The 22,584-nt window shown below is 42.9% G+C and overlaps 2 long non-coding RNA genes across 6 annotated transcripts in view; one reads left to right on the top strand and one right to left on the bottom strand.

Annotated features, from left to right (window-relative positions):
• LOC133387395 (uncharacterized) overlaps positions 1-19,036 on the bottom strand; it is a 42,682-nt gene extending 23,646 nt beyond the window's left edge. The window contains exons 1-6 of one of the 5 annotated variants that reach the window (XR_009763465.1): positions 17,782-19,036; positions 16,712-16,974; positions 16,230-16,370; positions 14,171-14,640; positions 13,279-13,324; positions 9,242-9,384 (exon numbers count right to left, since the gene is read on the bottom strand). This is a non-coding gene — a long non-coding RNA (uncharacterized LOC133387395). Of the gene's footprint in view, positions 1-9,241; positions 9,385-13,278; positions 13,325-14,170; positions 14,641-16,229; positions 16,371-16,711 lie in introns of all 5 variants that reach the window. The other 4 variants (XR_009763462.1, XR_009763464.1, XR_009763466.1 and 1 more) reach the window with 4 other exon arrangements.
• LOC133387396 (uncharacterized) lies at positions 18,438-22,079 on the top strand. Its single transcript, XR_009763467.1, has 2 exons — positions 18,438-18,528; positions 21,205-22,079. It is a non-coding gene; the product is annotated as an uncharacterized LOC133387396 (long non-coding RNA).
• Positions 22,080-22,584: the final 505 nt, after the last annotated feature.

Here is a 22,584-nt window from a genome sequence, read left to right as displayed (position 1 = left end):
CCCAAAACTATATAGTAACAACAACCTTAAACAACTGTGAATGTTTAAGAAGGTAAAGCGTTTAGTGCCTGTCATTCCTACTAATGGAAGACACTCTGGTCAGTCAATTCATCTATGTGCCTCTTTTGTAGAAAGTGCATGCCAGTCTCTGTCACCAGGATTCTTTGTTCAGCAGCTGAGGAGTGTATGCCTGCCTGCCTGCCTGCCTGCCTGCTGCTCGGCTACCACCACCACCACCACCCTCTCCTTGTTAGACTTGTGCTCGGCAGGGGTCACACCTTGCAGGACCAGGCCCCCAGATACTCAGCCAGTTGTTGCTGATTTCTTCCACCTGTCCCTTCTCTGGAGAGGATACATAAGCTGGCTGGCTGAGGCAGCTCCTGCTTTACCTGCCTTTTTGTGGGTCTTGAGTCATGTGCCTGGGAGAGAGGACTCAGAGCCAAGTGGGGAGATTTGAGGGGGCCCCAATTAGTGTAGTGACGAGTAGAGGGAGATATGGCATTGTGAGGAGGACTTGCCAGAAAAGGGGAACACGGCACAGGCAGTTAACGGCTGTGCCTTGTTCTGGTCCTCCCCGGATCCGCAGGTTTGTTGGTTGCCCTATCAGCCAGCTCTCAGACCTCCAGATGCTGCTCCTAAATGCCAGATCAGTACATAATAAGATCTCCCTCATTCACGATTTAATTGTGGATGAGGCAGCCGATCTGGCATGTATAACCGAGACCTGGGTGGGTGAGCAGGGAGGAGTCAGTCTCTCCCAGCTATGTCCACCAGGATACCTGGTCCGGCATCAGGGTAGTCCTGAGGGTCGGGGAGGGGTGTTGCTGCGGTCTATAGGAGCTCCATCTTCCTCTGCAGGCACCCTGTCCATGTGACTACTGGTCTGGAGTGTTTGCACCTTATGTTGGGTCAGTGGGACAGACTGGGGATTCTGTTGGTGTGCCACCCACCCTGCTGCCCAACAGACTCCCTAGCTGAGCTGACGGAGGTGGTCTAGGTTGTACTGTTGAGATCCGCCAGACTGATGGTTCTGGGGGATGTCAACATCCATACCGAGGCCACCTTATCCGGGGCGGGTCAGGATTTCATGGTCTCCATGACAACCATGGGACTGTCCCAATATGCCATTGGCCCAACACATGTAGCAGGGCATACTCTAGATTTGTTTTTTGCAACTGGACATGGAGTTGGTGATCTGAATGTGGGGGGCCTTACATCAGTCCCTCTATCGTGGACAGATCACTGCTTCCTGAAATTTAGACTTACAGTGGCTTTTCCCCTCTGCAAGGGTGGGGGACCTATTAAGTTGGTCCGCACCCAGAGACTAATGGATCCGGATGGTTTCCAAAGGGCTCTGGAGAGTGTTCCAGCTGATAGGGCTGGCGCTCCTGTCGAAACCCTGGTTGAACTGTGGAATACAGAAATGACCCGGGTGGTTGACATGATTGCTCCTGAGCGCCCTCTCCTGTGTAGAGCTTGTACGGCTCCATAGTATACCCCAGAGCTGAGAGCAATGAAACAATATAGGAGACGGCTTGAGTGCAGAGGGAGACGAACTCCCGGTGGATGCAATTACACACTGGTAAGTACCTATAGTAAGCTGTTTTCAGGGGCAGTAAGGGCAGCAAAAAAATGACATTTTGCTGCCACTATCAAATCATCAATCTGCCGCCCAGCGAAGCTCTTCAGAATTGTCCGGGGGCTATTACACTCTGGCCCCAGGGACATGGTAGAACCATCTGAGGCCCTCTGTAATGAATTTGCTAGGCACTTCCAGGATAAAATCTTTAGCATCCGCCAGGACTTAGACTCCAGTGTTATAGCAGGTGAATCAAGCAAGGTATCCAGAGCACAGCCTTGTCCCAATTTCTTTGATGAGTTTCAGTTGGTGCAGCTTGAGGACGTTGACAAGGTGCTTGGAGAAGGTTTGTGCAACCAATTCTGTGCTGGATCCTTGACCTTCTTGGCTAATAAAAGCTAGCAGGGATGGAACAGCTGGCTGGGCCAGGGAAGTGATTAATGCCTCTCTGCAAAAGGGGGTGGTCCGTGGCTGCCTAAAAGAGGCGGTAGCGAGACCACTCCTGAAGAGACCCTCCCTAGACCCAGAAAATCTTAATAACTATAGGCCGGTAGCAAATGTTCCATTCCTGGGCAAGGTCCTTGAACGAGTGGTTCCGGGCCAGCTCCAGACACTCTTGGATGATGAGACCGATTATCTGGATCCATTTCAGTTGGGTTTCAAGCCTGGTTTTGGCACAGAAACAGCCTTGGTCGCCCTGTATGATGACCTTTGTCAGGGGAGAGACAGGGGGAGTGTGACTCTGTTGATTCTCCTTGATCTCTCAGCGGCTTTCGATACCATCGACCATGGTATCCTTCTGGGGAGACTGGCTGACTTGTGAGTGGGAGGGACTGCATGGTGGTGGTTCCGCTCCTACTTGGCAGGTCGCCTCCAGAAGGTGGTGCTTGGGGAACATTGCTATGCACCCTGGACTCTCCAGTATGGGGTTCCGCAGGGGTCAGTTTTGTCCCCCATGCTGTTCAACATCTACATGAAAATGTTGGGTGTGGTCATCCGGAGCTTTGGAGTGTGTTGCCGTCAGTATGCTGATGACATGCAGCCCTATTTCCCCTTTTCATCTTCTTCAGGTGAGGCTGTCAATGTGCTGAACTGATGCCTGGTTGTGACAATGGACTGAATGAGGGCTAATAAACTGAGGCTCAATCCAGACAAGACTGAGATGCTGCTAGTGGGTGGTTCTTCTGACCAGATGGTGGATGTCCAACCTGTCCTGGATGGGGTTGCACTCTCCTTGAAGGAGCAGGTTCATAGCTTGGGGGTTCTCCTAGAACCATCTCTCTCACTTGAGGCTCAGTTAGCCTCGGTGGCACGGAGTGCCTTCTACCAACATCGGTAGAACTACGTCCTTATCTGGACAGGGATAACCTGGCTTCAGTTGTCCATGCTCTGGTAACCTCCAAATTAGATTACTGCAATGCACTCTACGTGGGGCTGCCTTTGAAGGCGGTTCGGAAACTGCAGCTTGTGCAAAATGCAGCAGCCAGATTGGTAACAGGGACCAGACAGTCTGAACATGTAAAACCGATTCAAGGTGCTGGTTTTGACCTATAAAGTCTTACACGGCTTAGGACCACAATACCTGATGGAACGCCTCTCCTGATACGAACCCACCCATACACTATGTTCAAGATCAAAGGCCCTCCTTCGGGTGCCTACTCTGAGGGAAGCTCATAGGATGGCAACAAGGGAGAGGGCCTTCTCAGTGGTGGCCCCCAAATTATGGAATGATGTGTGTGACGAGGTGCGTCTGGCACCAACATTGTTATCTTCTCGGCACCAGGTCAAGATTTTCCTCTTCTCCCAGGCATTTTAACATGTGTTTTAAATTGTTATAAATTTTTAAATTGTGTTTTAAATTGTTTTTAAAAGATGTGTTTTTAAATTTGTATATTTGTTTTAATGTTTTTAGTTACTGTAAACTGCCCAGAGAGTTTCGGCTATGGGGCGGTATATAAATACAACAAATAAAATAAATAAATAAAATGCGTAAAAGCGAACATATGAACAGCCTGCTGAATCAGGCCGATGGCCCATCTCATCCAACATCCTTTTTTTTTTTAATAATTTTTATTCAAATTTTTCAAAAGACAAACAAAACAAAGTCAAAAAACATAACAACAAAAAAAATAAAAATAAAATAGTTGACTTCCGATTTGTCGCAGATCAGCTATAAGTATATAATATACATCAAACCTGTCCCTTAATATATACATACAGGATCACTTTTCTCCATAGGCTATCTTAGTTAATCGTCAAATCCCAATATCATCATTTTATTTTGATCTTTCAACAAAAAGTCTAAGAGAGGCTTCCATTCCTTAAGAAATGTGTCTGTCGATTTTTCTCTAAGTAGACATGTCAATTTATCCATCTCTACTAAGTCCATTAATTTCAATAGCCATTCTTCCGTTGTTGGTGTTGATTCCATTTTCCACTTTTGTGCATATAATAATCTTGCTGCCGTAATCATATATAATATTATTCTTCCATATTTCTTTTCTATTTGTTTATCCATAAAACCCAATAAAAAAAAAATCCTGGTTTTGACTGAATATTTATCTTTAGAATTTTTTGCATCATCCTACCTATCTGTGCCCAAAATGATTTTGCCTTTTTACACAGCCACCACATATGATAAAATGATCCTTCTTGTTGTTTACATTTCCAACAAACATTAGAAACATTACTATACATTTTTGACAACTTTTCTGTCTCATCCAACATCCTAATGATCATTGATAGCCTTATTCTCCATGAATGTGTCTAATCCTCTTTTAAAGCCATCCAAGTTGGTGGCCGTTACTGCCTCCTGTGGGAGTCAATTAAATAGTTTAACTATGCACCACATGATTAAGTACTTTTGTCCGTCCAGAATCTTCCAACATTCAGCTTTATTGCATGTCCACAAGTTCTAGTGTTATGAGAGAAGAACTTTTCTCTATTATTTATTTATTTATTTATTTATTAAATTTATATACCGCCCGACTAGCAATAGCTCTCTGGGCGGTGAACATAAAATAGTATAAAAATACAATGAATAACAAAATAATATTAAAATACAATCAACAATACAATAAACATTATTAAAACTAGATCAATGTAACTTAAAATGCTTCAGAGAATAGGAAGGTTTTGACCTGGCGCCGGAAGGAAAGCAGAGTCGGCGCCAGGCGTACTTCCTCAGGGAGACTGTTCCATAGTTCGGGGGCCACCACTGAGAAGGCCCTAGATCTTGTCATCACCCTCCGGGCCTCCCTGTGAGTTGGAACCCGGAGGAGGGCCTTCGTAGCAGAACGTAGTGCACGGGCCGGTTCATATCGGAAGAGGCGTTCCGCAAGGTATCGTGGTCCCGCACCGTATAAGGCTTTATAGGTTAATACCAACACTTTGAATCTAGCCCGGAAACATATTGGCAACCAGTGCAAGCTGGCCAGAACAGGTGTTATATGCTCGGACCGCTTGGTCCTTGTCAGCAATCTGGCCGCCGCATTTTGCACTAGTTGTAGCTTCCGAACTGTCTTCAAAGGTAGCCCTACGTAAAGCGCATTACAGTAATCCAAACGTGAGGTTACCAGAGCATGTACCACTGATGTAAGGTCCTCTTTACTCAAATAGGGACGTAGCTGGGCTACCAACCGAAGTTGGTAAAACGCATTCCTAACCACTGAGGCTACTTGAGCCTCAAGTGAGAGGGAAGAGTCTAAAAAGACTCCCAGACTACGAACCCGGTCCTTTAGGGGGAGTGTAACCCCGTCCAGGACAGGGTATATATCCACCATCCGATCAGAGAACCCTATCCACTTTCTCCATGCCATGCATAAACTTTACACAGTTCTATCATGTCACCTCTTACTCACCTTTTCTCTAAACTAAAAAGCCCCAAATGCTGCAACCTTTCCTCATGCCAGAGTCGTTCCATCCCCTGGATTATTCTGGTTCCCCTTTTGTGAAACTTTTCCTACTCTACAATATCTGTTTTGAGGTGAGGCAACCAGAACTGCACAAAGTATTCCAAATGCAGTCACACCATAGATTTATATAGTGGCATTCTGATAGTGGCAGTTTAATTTTCAATTCCTTTCCTAATGATCCCTAGCATGGAGTTTGCCTTTTTCATAGCTGCCGCACACCAGGTCAACAACTTCACAAGCTATCTATGACAACCCTGAGGTCTCTTGTTCCTGGATAGTCGCTGCCAGTTCAGATCCCATAAGCATACATGAGGAATTAATATTTTTTGTCCCAACATGCATCACTTTACATTTGTTTACAGTGAATTGCATCTGGCATTTTACTTCCCATTCACTCAGTTTGGAGATGTCCTTTTGCAGATCTTTGCAATCCCCATTTGTTTTAATGACCCCAAACAATTTAGTATCATCAGCAGATTTGGCCATCTCACTGGTCCCTCAGAGTCTAGATCGTTTATGAACATTAAAAAGCACAGGTCCCAATACCAATCCCTGGAGAACTGCACTTTCTCAATTTGTCCATTTATTCCTACTGTCTGCTTCCTGTTTCCTAGCCAGCTCCTGATACACGAGAACCTCTCCTCTTATTCCATGACTGCTAAGCTTATTCAGGAGTCTTTGGTGAGGTACCTTGTTGAAAGCTTTTTGAAAGTCCAAGTATACTGTATCCAAGTCCACGTCAACTGTATCAATATGCTTTTTGATACAGTAGGGCCCCACTCATATGGCGGATTACGTTCCAGACCTCTGCTGAAAAGCGAAACCCGCTGGAAAGTGGGGGGAGCTTCAGGGGCCAAGCGCTGTCAGCTGGAGCGTGGCAGTTGGAGCTCCCCACGCTACAGCTGATCACCCCGCTGGCGCTGTATTAGCGGAATGCTGAAAAGTGGGACGCCACTGTATTCTCAAAGAACTTTTATTTATTTATTTATTTTATTTATTTTATTTATTTTTTATTTATTTATTTATTTATTTATTAAATTTATATACCGCCCGACTAGCGATAGCTCTCTTTTAACAGATTGAGACAGGACTTACCCTTGCAGAAGCCATGCTGGTTCTGCTTCATCAAGGCTCACTATGGTTATTTTACCTTTAACAAGTGGGTTGAAGGAGGAACAGATTAGGGAAGCCTGGTTCTGTTCACTCCCCAATCTAACCAAAGCCGATAAATTATGTTTGGAACTGGCTGTATTCAATGCAGCCAACCACAGCTCCCAAGTAATCAGTACTCCACTGTCTCTGTATCTATTCTGTCTCACTGGTTCATGTGTACTAGGGCCCCCTTGGTCCTGATTTGTTCACAATGGAATAGGAAAGCATAAGGAATGGCCATCACTGGTGTTACAAATTGTTCACACAATGGAAGCATGCATGCGTGAAGTTCTTTGGAGAAAACCAGGGAAGGGATGCAGAGCCTTCTGCTTCCTTCTGCTCCACTCTCTCCACATTTGTCACACATATTTTTATATGTCTTATAGAGGAGACCATTATCATGACAAAGCTGCAGTCCTATGTACACTTTAATGGGAATAAGCCATTACGTACAATGGGCCTTACCCTTCAGTAAACATGCATAAAATTGAACTTAATATCTTATTTACAGCACAAACTTTTACTAAGGCAGAAGCACACAGAAAATAAAAAAGGAAAGACCTTTAATCATTTATGGGACATTAGTTGCCCTACAGGTTCTCCAAGCAAAGGGCCTGTGTGTAAGATTTCCAATTGTTTAAGTCATCGTCGCTCAGCACTATCCAAACTATATGGTATATTATTCACATGATTTAGCCTTAAAATTCAAGATTTCTCTTTCACAAACAGCCAGCACTTGGGGAGGGGAGAAAGCTTGACTGGCACCATTGGCATGTAGCGGGAGAGATGGCTTTAACCATTACTCCTGCCATAGTTCTAACCCAGATTGCTGTCCCCCACCTCCTATTAATATGGGGAAAAGGTTCCCAGTGGAGTGAATGGAGGTCCCTCCCCCATGCAAATATCAGGCAAAGAGCCCCCAACTTGTACTGGAACTGCAATGGGGGCAAAGGGTGAAAGCTCTCCCGCCTCCCATGCAGTTCATGGGGCTCTATTTATGAAAGTAAAATCTTGCACTCAAGATCAAGCCATACGAATAACAACACAGAAGCAGCCAACATGGTGCCTTCCAGTTCTTATTGGACTCCAACTCCCATCAGCCTGAGCCAGCACAGCCAATGATCAGGTGTGATAGGAGTTGAGGCATAACAACATGTTTCCTGCTCACTGGAGCAGGGTATCGCCAACATGTCATCCTGCTGCTGAAAGAATTGCATTAGCTACATATTAGCTACTGGACTAAGTTCAAGGTTCTAGTTTTAGTGTACAAAGCCCTATACAGCTTGGGCCTAGGATACCTGAAAGACCGTCTTACACCTTATATACCCAGCAGATCACTACACTCTGCAGGTGAGGGCCTCCTGCAGATACCATCTTATCAGGAGGTCTGTTCTGCACAACATAGGAAACAGACCTTTAGTGTGGTGGCACATAGCCTTTGGAATTCCCTCCCCTTAAATATTAGACAGGCACCATCTCTGTTATCTTTTTGGCACCTACTGAAGACCTTCCTCTTTCAACAATCCTTTTAAGTTGAGACCTTATCCCAGAGTGCGTCTGTACTGGAATTGCTTTTTAATATGTTTGAAAGCCTTTTTTATTTTTTAAATTATGTTTTTAAAGCTTTAAAAAAATGTTTTTAAAGATGTTTTGTTTTAATATATTTTAAAGTCTGTTTTTATGATGTTTTAAAGTGTTTTTAGTGCTTTTGTTTGCCGCCCTGGGCTCCGACTGGGAGGAAGGGTGGAATATAAATAAAGTAATAAATAAATAAATAAAACATCTGGACACACCACATTGTTGTAATATGTAGTTTGGCCCCAAGGCAAATATTTCTTACAGTTCCTCCTCAAAGCACTCCACAGTCCCATTTACTTCTCTGGCGCCTTAGCCAACAGAACACTTTGAAAATCAAACTGTTCTTCTCTATCTGCAAGAGTAAGGCTAATAGTTCAACTTGATCTAAAGATTAATCATTTATATATTGTCTCTCCAAAACTCTGGCAATGAGACCAAGAGAGAGAGATGAACACAGAATGACTTCACAAGAAAGGTACTTTTACTTATTTGGGAAGGGCCTGAGCTCAGTGGTACAGCACATGCTTTGCATGCAGAAGGTCCCAGGTCTAATTCTTGGCATCTCCAGATAGGGCTGAGAAAGGCCTGAAACCCTGGATAGCTACTGCCAAGTCAGTGTTGACAGTACTGGGCTAGATGGACCAATGGTCTGACTCAGCATAAAGGAGCTTCCTATGTTCCCATTTTATTTAATTTATTATTTTAAAACCATATCATACTTTTCTTACAAAAATAACACAAATTTCACAGGATAATGAACCCATCAAGTATGTGCCCAGAGATGTAATTGGAAGGAAGGATGTGGGGCATCAACGAACAAGGAGGCTAACTATGGTAAACAAATTAACATGTCAAAAACCAATAATGCTGTCTCATTTGTTCTTACTTTCTATGCTGAATTTATTTCTCCACAAATTCTATCCAGTGTCCATAAGAATTTGTACAATACTTTTTAAAAATAGGATCCAATCTTATAACAGTAGAAAGTCAGAAGATTATGTGCACTCCTGTGCCTTACCACATCAGGTTTTGATGGAACCAAGGAATGTCAACCACCTTATACCAGAAGAGATTGGATTTCTGCTCTTAGAAGAGTTATTCTCTCCAAACTCTGTGATCTGTTTCAGCATCCAATATAAGATTGTCCATGAGGTAAGAATGCTGGGAAAGCAAAGCAAAAGCAGGTTAGCATTTACTGAAAAAACAACATACAAATAAAAACCAAATCCCCAAATGTATTTCTTCTCATTTAACATTGCAGTCTGTATCATATTCCTGAATGCCTGACTCATGATTTTAAAAATTACCCTCTCTTACCAAAGGGCCGCATTTCCTTGAAGTTAGAAATTACTGCCAGTTGAAGTTAGTGGGAATGCTTTGTCAAATAGCTTTTAATAAGAAATAGGGTTGGGCTTGTACAGAAGTTAAGTCATGTTGCTCAGCTGCTTCTAATGATGGCAGGGGTGGGAGTGGGCATCACTCAGCACATCCTTCAGTGTTTTCTTTACTCCCATGGCAACCTTTAAGGGACCCCAAGGGTGACAGTCGGGATTACTTGCTGTATTGCGAAGAGTAGCTGCTTAGCTTGTATGGTGATAGTAAAAGGGCTCTGCTGTAACCCAGTGCTTCATTTTCAGCAACAAAATAAAGGATCACAATGCACTTTGCAAAGGTTTCTCTTTCCTTGCAAAAGCCACCATGGACTATGGTAGCATCAGACCCGTAGCCAGGGGTGGGCTGAGGGGCCTGCACCCCCAAATTTCTCTCCCCTATTTTTTTTACATACATAAATTTATTACAGTTTTTTTTTCTTCCCAACCCCTGATGGACAGGACAATTGGAAAAAGCCAAAAAGGAAAAGTTAAGCCTCAGAATTGGCACTCAGAAATGAAAGTGTATGGTGACATACAACATGCTTGACATGTGGTAAAAAACATTCCTCAAAGGGGGGGGGGGCTTTACCTTATTCCAATAATACTGAACTTAATGGTCCCATGCCTTTCAGTTTGGCAGTGAAAAGGGGCCACACAGAAAAGGTAGCAGTTTCTGCACTCAGATGGTCAGAAATACATTGTTTGAAAAAAGAAAAAAATGCCCTCCCAATGCTAGAGAAAGTCTAAGCATATTCAGTGGCTTCCAGGAACCACAGAATATTAAGAATCCAGAGCTTGGAAAAGTTACTTTTTTGAACTACAACTCCCATCAGCCCTAGGCAACATGGTCACTGGATTAGGCTGATGGGAGCTGTAGTTCAAAAAAGTAACTTTTCCAAGCTCTGAGAATGACAGTTATTGGGCGGCGGGGGTGGGAGGGGGGATTGGCCTTGGTTGAACCCCTAACACCTTATAATATTCCAAAGATAGGGATTAGGGTTGGGGAGGATGCATGATATGAGATGGGGAAAAAACCACTTCCTGCATTACATGAGAATGTTTCAGACTACAGGAAAGGAGGTGGACATCTATTCCCTTCCCTACTTTCCAGGCCTTTCCCTCCACCTCCACAACTGCATATATAGCAATGATGTGCAGAGGTTCAAATCTAAGCTCCTTAGCATTACATTATAAACCAGTAAAGGAAGATTTCAAAGATGGGAGAGGAAGATGGTATGCCTTTTCTCCCTCAGTGTCCTTTGTGAGCCATAAATAATGTTAACAAAACACTTAGCTTATCCCCACCACCATCAAATGACTGACAAGACTCCTAAACAGGAGCACTGTTGTGAGGTGTTGGGGATGCCCCACCACTTCCTGTTGTGAGTCCCCACTTGTCTTATTATGATAAAATGTAAATGTACTGCCTTCAAGTCAATTTTGACTTATGGCGACCCTATGAATAGGGTTTTCATGAGGCTGAGAGGCAGTGACTTGCCCAAGGTCACCCAGTGAGCTTCATGGCTATGTGGGGATTCAAACCCTGGTCTCCCAGGTTGTAGTCTAACACCTTAACCACTACACCACACTGGCAACTCAAAAAATAGTTCACCTGATAATATTCCAATTCAGTCACACTCTATAACACATTCAGTTTCCCCTTTCAAAGAGAACAGAGAGATTTACTGACTAGAAAGCACATCTCATTAAATCACCTATGAAAGACAAGACACAGCTGGTTCCCTACCCTATGCTAGCCAGTTTCCCTCATAATCAGAGCTTGAAAATCCATGTTAAATCCTAGCTTCAAAACCTGGTTAAGATAGGATCCCAGTTAGCATTAATCATGGTTAAGTGGACAGTGTCTGTTCCAGCTTTTTTTGGGGGGGGCAGGGGTATTGTCACTTGCTCTCTGTGCCTGATCTGCACCAAGCAGAGATGGCTACTCCTCTTTTTTTGCTTTTATTTTTTTATTTATACATACATACAAGTATTTATATGCTGCCCTCTTGCAAATCATCAGGGTGATGTACAGCAACGTAAAAATATTTAAAAGCAATACGAAACAATCATTAAAATGACTGGCACTCAGAAAACAATTTAAACAGCTGCACAGGCCTAGCAACAGAAAAAAGTATTCAAGGAGTTCCAGAAAGTCAAAAGCGAGGATGTCTGTCGAACCTCTGCCAGAACAATGTTCCATAGCTTGGGACCAGCAACACTAAATGCCCAACTTATGGCTGAGGCCAGTTGGGCCTCTGTAACTCAGGGCAAAACAGTGCTCCTCCATATGATCTCTTGCCACAACTTGCGTGCTTGGAAAATGGGCAGTAACAGCAAGGAGAAGGAAGACTAGTGAGGCACTGCAGATCAATAGTGGGCCTTGCTGGGATGTGACCCTCAGAAGATGCCCAACAATATCAACCCCTGATAGTAGCCCTGCTGACGCTCAAAGAATGCCCCTCCCCTGTTTTTCTCCAGTGGAGAGAAAACTGTTCCTTTGAGATATCCATCTAGATTTTAAAACATCTGCAGGACACATTTTGGAAACAACAGCTGCAGGGTAAATGTGAGTGAAGTGGGAGAAGCCCTGGTGAATGCGGGTGGAGCAGGAAAAGCCCTGGCAATCCAGAATGGACAAACACTATGTGCCACAACAATCACATCTGCTTCTAACTGAAATCCTCACTGCATCAAAGGCTTATGCTACATCACTAGAGATACCAAGGCAGTGGCAACTTCACAGAAGTGAAAGAAAGAAAGATACCATGCCACAGAGCAAAAGCAATAAAGGAGATAGCATGACCTAGAGTGGTACAGTCCAGGCAGTAAACAGCTAAGGATCTACCGTTACTAATGTAAATAGTACAGTGGTATCATGCAGTTTCCACTCCCCTTCTTCTCTGTAGCACAGATGTACGTCCTTACACATCACCCACAACACTATTTAAAAATATGTACACATAACATTTGAAAAAAACCAAATGTAACTGAGAAAAAGGTCAAAACTGATTAGCCAGGTTCTAAAGAGCTCCTTTAGGCACGCATAAGGACTTGAACATGCCCTACAAAATCATCTTCTTCTTCAAAAAGCAAACACCCATTCCATTTCAAGAGCCATCTGCCATGTAGAATAATGCCTTCTTTACAAGAAACACAAGGCACTCTTGGGCACATGGAATTAGTTCTTTGGATCCTTGCCATTATTTTTCTATTTCAAAATTATAAGAGAAGTCTGATTTGTTTATAAGAGAAGTCTGATTTGTTTACTTTTTAAATCAATAGAAATCTAAATATTTAGATTAGTAAAAATCTCCGTAGTTGTCTTGTCTCACACTGACACTGTAAACAATGAATTACTTAGGGCCCGGTTCATGATCTGCAACAGCAACAGAGCCACTCCCTCTACTAAATGGATAACTGTATATTTGCTCCAAGTTCAGATGCACTCAAACACAAAGGAGAAAATAATGACTCCATGAGCATAGCCCTGACTACTTAGTCCTCTGCTATACTCATAAATGTCTGGACCAGGACCACATATGTGATGGATACGTCCTACTGGGTCTACTGGGCGATCTACATAGCACACACAATATTTTTACCAGTTCTCGACACAAGAACTGAAATCTGTGGGAAAAAACAAACTAGGAATGTAAGCAGGTCTGGGTCTGATCAGTACCTGGATGAGAGACTGCCTGGGAACCACATGTATGCTGCCTTGGGTTCTATGATGAAAGGAGGGATATATATAAATAAATAAGGAAGGATCAAGAGAGCAAGTTACATTATTCCAGTTATATTAGACCAAGAGAACAGTACATATTATGCTTCATGCTTGCCATTCAATTCAGCTGTAGATCTGAAATTAGCTAGAGCCAAATAAGAGGCCAATGATAGCTTGATGAAATGGAAATGGACTGCCTTCAAGTCGATTCTGACTTATGGGCAACCCTATGAATAGTGTTTTCATGGTAAGCGGTATTCAGAGGGGGTTTACCACTGCCGTCCTCTGAGGCTGAGAAGCAGTGACTGGCCCAAGGTCACCCAGTGAGCTTCATGGCTGTGTGGGGATTCGAACCCTGGCCTCCCAGGTCATAGTCCAACACCTTAAAACACTCAGGAAAGATGCTGTGACGCATTTAAATTAGAGGTTTTCAACTGCTAGTTCTCTGCAGGGTCAGTTTTTAACATGCAAACCACAGACTACAGAGGAAGCCTTGCCACCAACAGCCATAAAAAAGGCAGCAGCGGAGGCAAGAGATCAGGTCCCTAGATTTGCAAAAGTCATTAAAATAGTCAGTAGCGGCAAGTACCAGGGAAGAAAAAGTCTCCCATATCCAGGAGTCTGCCTACGTTTTTGGCAGAAGGGCATGAGAAAATATAACCCAAACAAAAGTGAGGTATATATGTACGTGTGCTCGCACACACACACACACTGCTGCAACTATGGCACAAGCTCCCAACAATGCTATGATAAACATAACCACAGAGAAAAGCACAGTATCAAGCACAACTTAAGGTTCATTAATATCTATTCAAGAAAACCGGTATCAATACAAATAGTTTCATACCTGCATACTTTTGCGAGAGGGTGAAGAGCTTTTCTACTTGTAGGTAATTGTTCAATCTTTTGAGGACCTGACATTAGGACACCCATCTATTCCACAACGTTTTCAATATGCTTTTTAAAAATGATTGGTTTTTGAAAAATGCCACTGTTTCCATCCAAATGTAAGCCCAGAAATCCTTATTTCTTTACTATTCTCTGCACTAAATTATTGCTGTCACCTGTGTTAGATTATTGTCAGTTTAAACTACAAGCAGTCTAATGAGCTACCCAGAGAGTTCCCATTATTCCCTGGTGAGTCTCATCCCACCACCTGAGCTTCATTGTTGTACACAGTCCAGAACACGCAAGGTGTTCCAATGTGATTCAAGTAAATAATCTGGAAGAGATCATCACAAATGGTTACAACTGGAGCAGAATCCACATCCTTTCTAAGTTTAGTATCCCGTCTCTCTGGCAAATGAACATGTAATGCTGCAAAAGAAAGTTCAAGACATTGCAGGAGGCAGATATGCAACATGATGGAATGAATCTTAGAATACTCCCAATTAATTTAGGCCCAGGCAATTATAGACTTTTTGTAAAACACATATCTGATTCTAACCATAATTTAGGGTTTCACATTACTTCTGAATTCATATTTGGGTTTAGACTATTGCAGAAGGAAGGGCTGGTAACAAAATAAAAACATTGGTCCTGGGTATATGTCTCTGAACTACAAGTAAAATATAAACTGGCGTTCTGGAATACGCTAGTGGTACACAGTGATGCAGCAAAATGGCCTCCCAAGCAGCTACGTGGCATTCCCCTTGTTCTGGCAATGCCACGCAGTCGGCATTCGACTTCTGTGAGTCAAAGCAGTCATTCTAAGAAAAAAATATTTTTAAAATCAAGTTCATTTACTTTTTTTTAAGTCAATAAACTTAGCCTATTAAACACAATTCTCCACTGCCATCTTCTATATAGGAACACTTGTGCTTAATATGTGGCCCTCGTAATAAACAGTTTCATGTTCATTCTTATCCATTATTAACACAGCCATAACAGAATTGCAATAGTTTTTTCCTTATTCCTTGCAGTGTTGGGGAGGGCGATGGAAATGGTAGACAAAGGACACACCCAAACCACCTCAAAAGACGATTGGGCACTGAATTAAAAATCGCAATGTGGGACTGTGCTGTAGATTTTTATTTTGGCTGGGGGGGGCGCTCAGAGGTGGAAATTTAGCTCTATAGCAGGAGGGTGGTTTTTTTTAAAGAACATAAAAGAAAAAAAGGGGTAGAGGAAAGGAAATTCTCAAGAAGATTTTATTCTCTTCATAGCATCAGCAAAGCTCCTGACACAAAGCCCAAGACTGTTTTGATGTGACATGGAAATTATCAGCAGCAATGCTGCAAGCACCAAATCTGCTCTGCCAGCAACAAAATGGCCAGGGGTGCCGTTGCCTCCATCTATATTCTTCTGCTGTTAGCTAAAGTGAAAGCAACACATGCAGACTCCACAACTATTTTTGAATAAGGGCATGTGTTTTAATACTGAGGTTTAAAAAATATGCTTCTTCCTCTCCCCCACACCAACCCCCCCTTTTTGTTTAGATCTTCTTCCTTCTCAAAGAAGCGGAAAACCCAAACACAGTGCATCAAAATGAACCACTAGCAAAAAAATACACAACACAATTAGGGATCATGTCCATCTGTTTGCTTAAATGGCACCAATAAAATAATAGACAGAAGTTGTTACACTCTCATGGTGTCTTCTATTGTGTGGCCTCAGTGTTCTTTACAAAAACTACAGAGTCCTACTGCACTGGAACAATACTAGGCTGATGAAGGAGAATTTTGGTCTCGGTAAAGACTTGAAGGTTCTCCTTACTAAAAAAATATAATTTTCATCATTCCTCAGAAGCAGATCTTATTATGCCCATTTTGGGGAAGGGAAAAGAAAGGCAAGCAAAAAGGAACAAATTAGCCGAACATCACGAAGTTCAGTCAAGAACTGGAGCCAGATTTTCTGACTTCCAGATAAGCCATGTAAGCTTCAAAACTACTTTCAGCCAAGCTTACCTGCCTCCAATGCCCTTGTATTAATAACTCCAGACACGTAAGATGGACAATCTGGCTTTCCCCATTAATCCAAAGAAAGGTCATCCCTCTCTCACTTCTCACAGATTTCAGGTCCCATAGATTCCCTTGCACAAGCAGCCACTGTGGAAAGTGTTTTAAAAAAATACCTAACCTAGATTCACAAAAACAACAAAACACAAACATCTCTGAGCCTTGTTTTTCTTTTAAAAAGGTAGCAAATAAATCTCCACACTCAGTCCTGAACATTCAGAAAGGTACTTTGTGGAACCAAGAAAGGAGATGTTTGTTCCATCCATATTTCTCATTTACGAATCCAGCTCACACCCCAAATATACTAAGGAACGCTATTATGGAGCATTATGGATATGCAACCCCTAGTGGTCATATCGAGAAAACACAAGAGATGTTTGTTTAGATGGCGTTGGTCAAAATAAATTTAACCCAGTGCTCTCCCAACCTACCAGCTGCCTTATATTCTCCAAGCTCTTGCCAGGAACAAGCACGGTGTCACCACTGAGTCCATCCCTTCAAGGGAGCAGCCATCATAGTTGTGCCTCTTGTTGCCCTCCTCTGCGGAACTAGCACTGCAGGATGCAAGACTGCCTCTGGAGGAGACGGCTCTGCAGAGCAAGGGCTCACACTGGGGCCGGGGGGGGGGGGGAGAAGAGAGAGAGAGAGAGAGAGAGAGAGAGAGAGAGAGAGAGAGAGAGAGAGAGAGATGCACCTACAATGAAAGATTTTCAAATTAGGTATAGCACTTAGCAAAGAAGACGAGAATGGAAAAACAAAGGTGCGTATATGGGGATAATATGGGAGGGGTGTATCTGCCATGTTTCCCTGCCTTCCTCCTTTCACGCATCATGTCTGCCTCCAAAAATGGCTTCCTGGTTATTACTCCTCTCCCCCCACCTCCTTTGAACTAGTAAATGTGAGTATTAGACTATGCCTATTCACCTTTCTTGAGGCTTTCAAAGCCTACAGGTGAGAATTCATCCTGTAACCAAACTTGAGAAGACAGTACTCTAAAATAAATTACGATGGAGAATCAAAATACATCTGATCTGGTTCCAAACCTAACAAACTGCTGCCGAGTGACTGTCTGAACTTGACGCTCTCTATGCCGGTGAGTCACCGACATGAATCCTTATACCATCGTAAACCCTTCAGTTTATTGGAGCATTTTATAAGAAAATGCCACAAGAAACTCGCCCTCCTATGTTATGTGCTAATACTAGATACGCTAGATTTTATGGTAGGTTCCAAAGAGAAGAGAAGATAGACACCATCCTCCAGAATAGAATTGGTTTTTTGACTAGAATTGGCTATGGGATGGACTAGAATGGAAAACAGGGTTCATGAAATGGTTAAAGCAAGCACCACGTCTACCTATATGCCAGTCCTCCCCCCCCCCCGATCTGGTGGTTTATTCTTCTTGACTGTCCAGCTATTCTTCTCTGGGTATCTTAGACCTCTCCATCCCCTCCTTTAAAAACAAAACAAAATGACAAAAAACAAACTTCAGATTTCTTACCACTATATTCTGTTGCCATTCAATTCCATCTCAGCACTGACTTTGAGGTTACACTGATGTAATCTATGACACATTTCAGTGTTTAGTTCTGTCCAGGTTTTTACAGGTACAGTGACAGGCACCTCCCTGCCCCAAAGAGTTACAGTGCAAGTAAATTGCTCCATCTAGTTAGAGTTTCTCCACTTAGAGAGGTAGACACCCACCAAAGTCTCGTTTTCTTGTCTCCTCTGAAGCCTATAATAATGTCACGTCATCGTGGCTTGTCTCACAGCAGCCGGAAACACGCCTGTTACTGATGCAACTCGAGTCACAGAATATTTGTTTTTCCTTCTGCGTCACTTGCACCAGTAATAAACTAAACTAATCCACAATACTCAAGTTCCTGCTTTTTGTTTTTCTCTTTAAGTGACCAGCCTTGAGAACACAGAAACATTCCAAAATGCCTGCTTAGGGGAAAGAGGGGTGGAGAGAAGCAAACAACCAATATTTTAAGTCACAAATTGTTCAGAGCCCCTTTTAAAGAAAGAGGAATGGAATATTTAGATTTTATATCCGGCCCCAGCCAATCTGAGGCAGCTTTTCACCTGCCACTGCATCTCCCTCCAATGGAAATGTCTATTTAGAATGAGGGCCCTCCCCAGCCAATCATGTGTAGGCTCAGGCACTCAGTTAATGATGCAGCAGTACAGGGAAGACTATCACATGTGAGCTGGAAGGCTGCCAACATGGAGACATGGAGAGAGCAAGGTAAACAACTTTCCAACGCCAAAATGATGACATTTAATTCCTAAACGCTATCTTCCCTTCTTAACTCAGTCCCTCTCAGCTGGCTTGGAGATTCACAGTGTACCTGTTCCTCTTGATGCTTTTAAAACCCAGTAACATCCCAGGCAGATCACTGCGTCATCATTCGCTACTTTCTGAACTATGCATATACAGTCTCCCAGATTTAAAAATCCGGAGAGTGTCTTCTTAACCCCTCTGCCAACTCCTTGATAGCAACCTCTGCAAAACTACTGTCCTCCCTTCCTTCCTTCCCCAAATCTGCATTATAGCTACGCAGTGACATTTTACAACCTGTGCCTTCAATTCCATTGGTGTGACGCAGGACACAGCAACAATATCTAACCACAGAAAAACAACACGAGGTGAAAGAGTTTGAGGGGGAGCTAGGGGACAAAAAGAAACCCCCAACAAATACACAGAGACACACAGTTACGAGACAGTTGGTTCAACTCCCCCCAATCCCGATCAAAGAATACATACGTAAGGAAAAAGAAGAATCGTGAGATCTGTTCATCTACACCTGTGCAGTCCTCAACTCTCTGTTTGCTGCGCCGTAGGATAGAACATTCCAGAATTTTCCTCCCATTAACCCTTCCTATGTCTGCCTGCCCCCCCTTTACGGGATTAACTGCGTTGCATCTTTCCAGTATCATCACTGGACAAAATCTGCTGGTACTAAACAAGCTCCCAAACAACGCTTTTTAAAAAAAAGATGCTGTGTGGATAAAGGAACCGTGCTTCCCAATGTTGTTATCACTTCTCTTTCATGAGCTCTCTCTCTCTCTTGCTGCAGCAGGGCTGTTGCTAGTAGACCTATCGACAGAGCTTTCTTTCCCTCTCTCTCCCTATCTCCCTCTGAGCTGTGTGACGCAGCTCAAAATTCTCCAGGCTGCTCCTTGTGTTTTAACAGCAGAACTGCAGCTTTCCCCAGAGAGCCGATGCCAGCAGTACCAGGGCCGGACAAACCAAGAGAGAAAGTCACTCCCAGGCTAAGCACCCAAGTTATTTATATCTCCGTGTTCCCTCCTCACCTTGGTTTCTTTGCTTCATTTCCAAGCTTCTCCTTTCTCATGTTCGCATCATCAGCTTCATGTGGCTCCCTCACAGTTATACTTACTACATTAACTCTTTTAGGGTTGGCAGTCAACTCTTACACAAGCACAGCTAAAAACAAAGCAAACTTTTGTGTCATTCCTTCCCCCCCTGCCGAAAAAAAAGCCTCCTGGTTATTATACAACAACAACAAAAAGCAGATGCTTTTCAACCTTCAAGAAAAGATCCCAGTATGCCATGCAATATTCCTTTTAATTTAACTCTTTCAAAGGACCAAAACTGTATTGCAGCCTGGAAAAGACAGTAGCTTTCCAACAGGACAGGCACACGTTCATGTGTGTGCTTTTAACTGTTTCATTCCTGTGGATGTCTGAAAATGTCAAGCCTTCCACACTCCACTCAAACTTATTTTGGAAACTTGGCAATGGAGGGAGGAGGGATAAAAAAAATCTGGGTCCATGGATGCATGAGACTCTGCAGGTCTAGGTCAGTCATCAGCAGTGCTAGCCTCAGGAGAGGGGGGTTGTCATTGTCTTAACAGCTAATCACTTCAGCATGGCGAGAGCAGCAAATGATTTTCCCTCCAAAATGTTTCAGGGGGGCGGCGTTTGTGTGCGTGTGTTCCAAATTCCCCTGACAGCAGGCTATGTGTTAACTCCCTTTGCACCATTGATAAGTTTACCATCAGGTTAAAAGGCCTGTCCCAGCTGTGAAAGGAAACCATTAGAAGCATTAAGTAAAGTGATCAGCGCATGTCAAAAGGACCGTTTGGGGAGGGATTAGTGAAAAAGCAGAATACCAAAGGCTGCATCCTCTGCTTTGTTGGGATAAGTGAGAAAGAATGGATAAAAGAAAAGCTGTTGGGATCACCTCAAAACAGAAACATGCCAGTCTTAAAATTTGTGTGGGAAAGCTGACTGCACAATTTGGATGTTCTAAATGTAAATGTACTGCCCTCAAGTCGATTCCAACTTATGGCGACCCTATGAATAATAGACTTGAAGTATCCAGTGATTCTCCCCTCCCTCTTCTTTACATAGCTATTTTAAAGTTACTCACTGCCTGAAAGTGACATCTGCTGTGCACAGATGCATGCAAGAACAATTCCAAATGCTAAAACTGTGTACACAGAGATACAGAGCTTGAAATGCATGGGAAGACAAGGCAAAAGAAGCAGTGCTGGACAGAGTTACAGTACAAGGCATTTCAAAGACTCCAAAAGTTCTGACTGAATTTCCTTGGTGCCTTTGATACGTCAACATTTCTTCCAACTTTTTCCCATGCTTTTGTTTTGTTGTTTTAATATATATTTTTCTTTAACTGGCATTCAGATAAGTTAAATGGGATGCTAAATGGGATGATGAATAAATGGGTTTAAGCAGGGGAGAGGGGGCTTCTGTTTGGGTGCCTGGGAGTCTGTATTTTGCTAGGAAAAACTGTTACCAAATAAATAAATAGAATATTTTTAAAGTACCTGAAAGCCACCACAACAGCAACAAGAAGTTAAAAGGAAACATTGTTCTTAATATGAAGAAATTTATTTATTATTTATTTATTTTATTTATACCCCGCCCTTCCTTCCAGCAGGAGCCCAGGGCGGCTTAGCTTTCTTTGCTTGGAAAGACCACTGCAAAAGATGGCAACAGGGTTTGTATTCTATAACTGTAAAACTACCATGGAACCATATGAGGCTTAAATCCACAGATAGCTGCTTTCCCCAAGAATCAAAGCTGCAAGAGCTTCCTGGACCCACCATTTGAGGAGCACTACAGAACGTCAGAGGATGCTTCAATAAAACCTGCCTGCTGTGCCTTCACATGTCTTATGAGCACAAACTGTTCCCAAAATTGAACCGTGCCCACATATTTCTTTATTTTTAACTAGAATGCAACCTGTAATGTAGAAATTATAGGGTAACAGGCACTACAGTGTTTCCTTGAGCTGTAATATGGGAGAATGCCAGCAACAGTACTGTTGAACAATATTTACAAAGAGAAGTTTAAGCAGACGTGCATTGCCCATCACTCACGAGGATTATTTCCAGCATCCAAGGGCAGGCATGTTCACACTGGAAATATACATCAGTTTAGAACTACAACTGGAAGTGCCCCTATGACTGTAAGATTCACACTTGACCGGCAGTAGTTTGGTATTAAATTACTGCTTAAAGATCCAGAAATAGTTTATTACTGTTTCCTTTGAGAAGCCTCAAAATATAGACAATGGAGACAGTTGTAGAGTACTGTATAGCTGCTTTTGTCCTACTGAGCAGAAAAAGTTGGGTAAGGAGGCATTTTAAAAGGCAGTCTGCTCCACACACCCTTAAGAGAATAAGGTCTACTTTTCTTCCCAGCATGGGGGGCAAAGCCAAGAGAAACAGCAGTAATCTAATGCCTTACGGAAGTACTTTACTGCTGGATTTAAATGAGGAAAATAAACTACTGCTGTTTTAAAAAGAAGGCATGGATGCATCCTCGCTTTCAAGGTGGCGATGGAAGAGTGGTCAGGTTCCTGCTGAGTGCATAAAATTGGGATACTGAAAAATAAGAATGAAAGTTGTATTCCTCAAAACGTTAAAATATGTTGTCTTCACCACTACCAGACAGGTACTGAAATTACTACAGTCTTACAGCCACAACAGTAGGTAGCTTTGAAAGGGATACTGGACACACAGTAGGAAGATGCATTGATACCTATTCAAGTATGAGGAAAGGAAGAATAAATGCATTATGTTTTGACTCTATATAAAATCAAACTCACTATTACCAGCAGAATTACTGACCATGACAAGGAAACCACATGCTAGCAACACATACTCTTTGCTGCATGATCCACTTTGAAATGGGACACCCTTCTTCTTCATTGGCTACAGAGTAGATCCGGTTCCTATACAGCTAACTCACCAAGTAGCAAGTCAGAAAACGAAGGAAGTTATGTCACCAAGATCCAACAGTTGAATACATA

This window comes from Rhineura floridana, chromosome 6, assembly GCF_030035675.1.
Source record: "Rhineura floridana isolate rRhiFlo1 chromosome 6, rRhiFlo1.hap2, whole genome shotgun sequence".
Lineage (NCBI taxonomy): Eukaryota > Metazoa > Chordata > Lepidosauria > Squamata > Rhineuridae > Rhineura > Rhineura floridana.
This window is presented reverse-complemented; position numbering and strand designations above follow the sequence as displayed.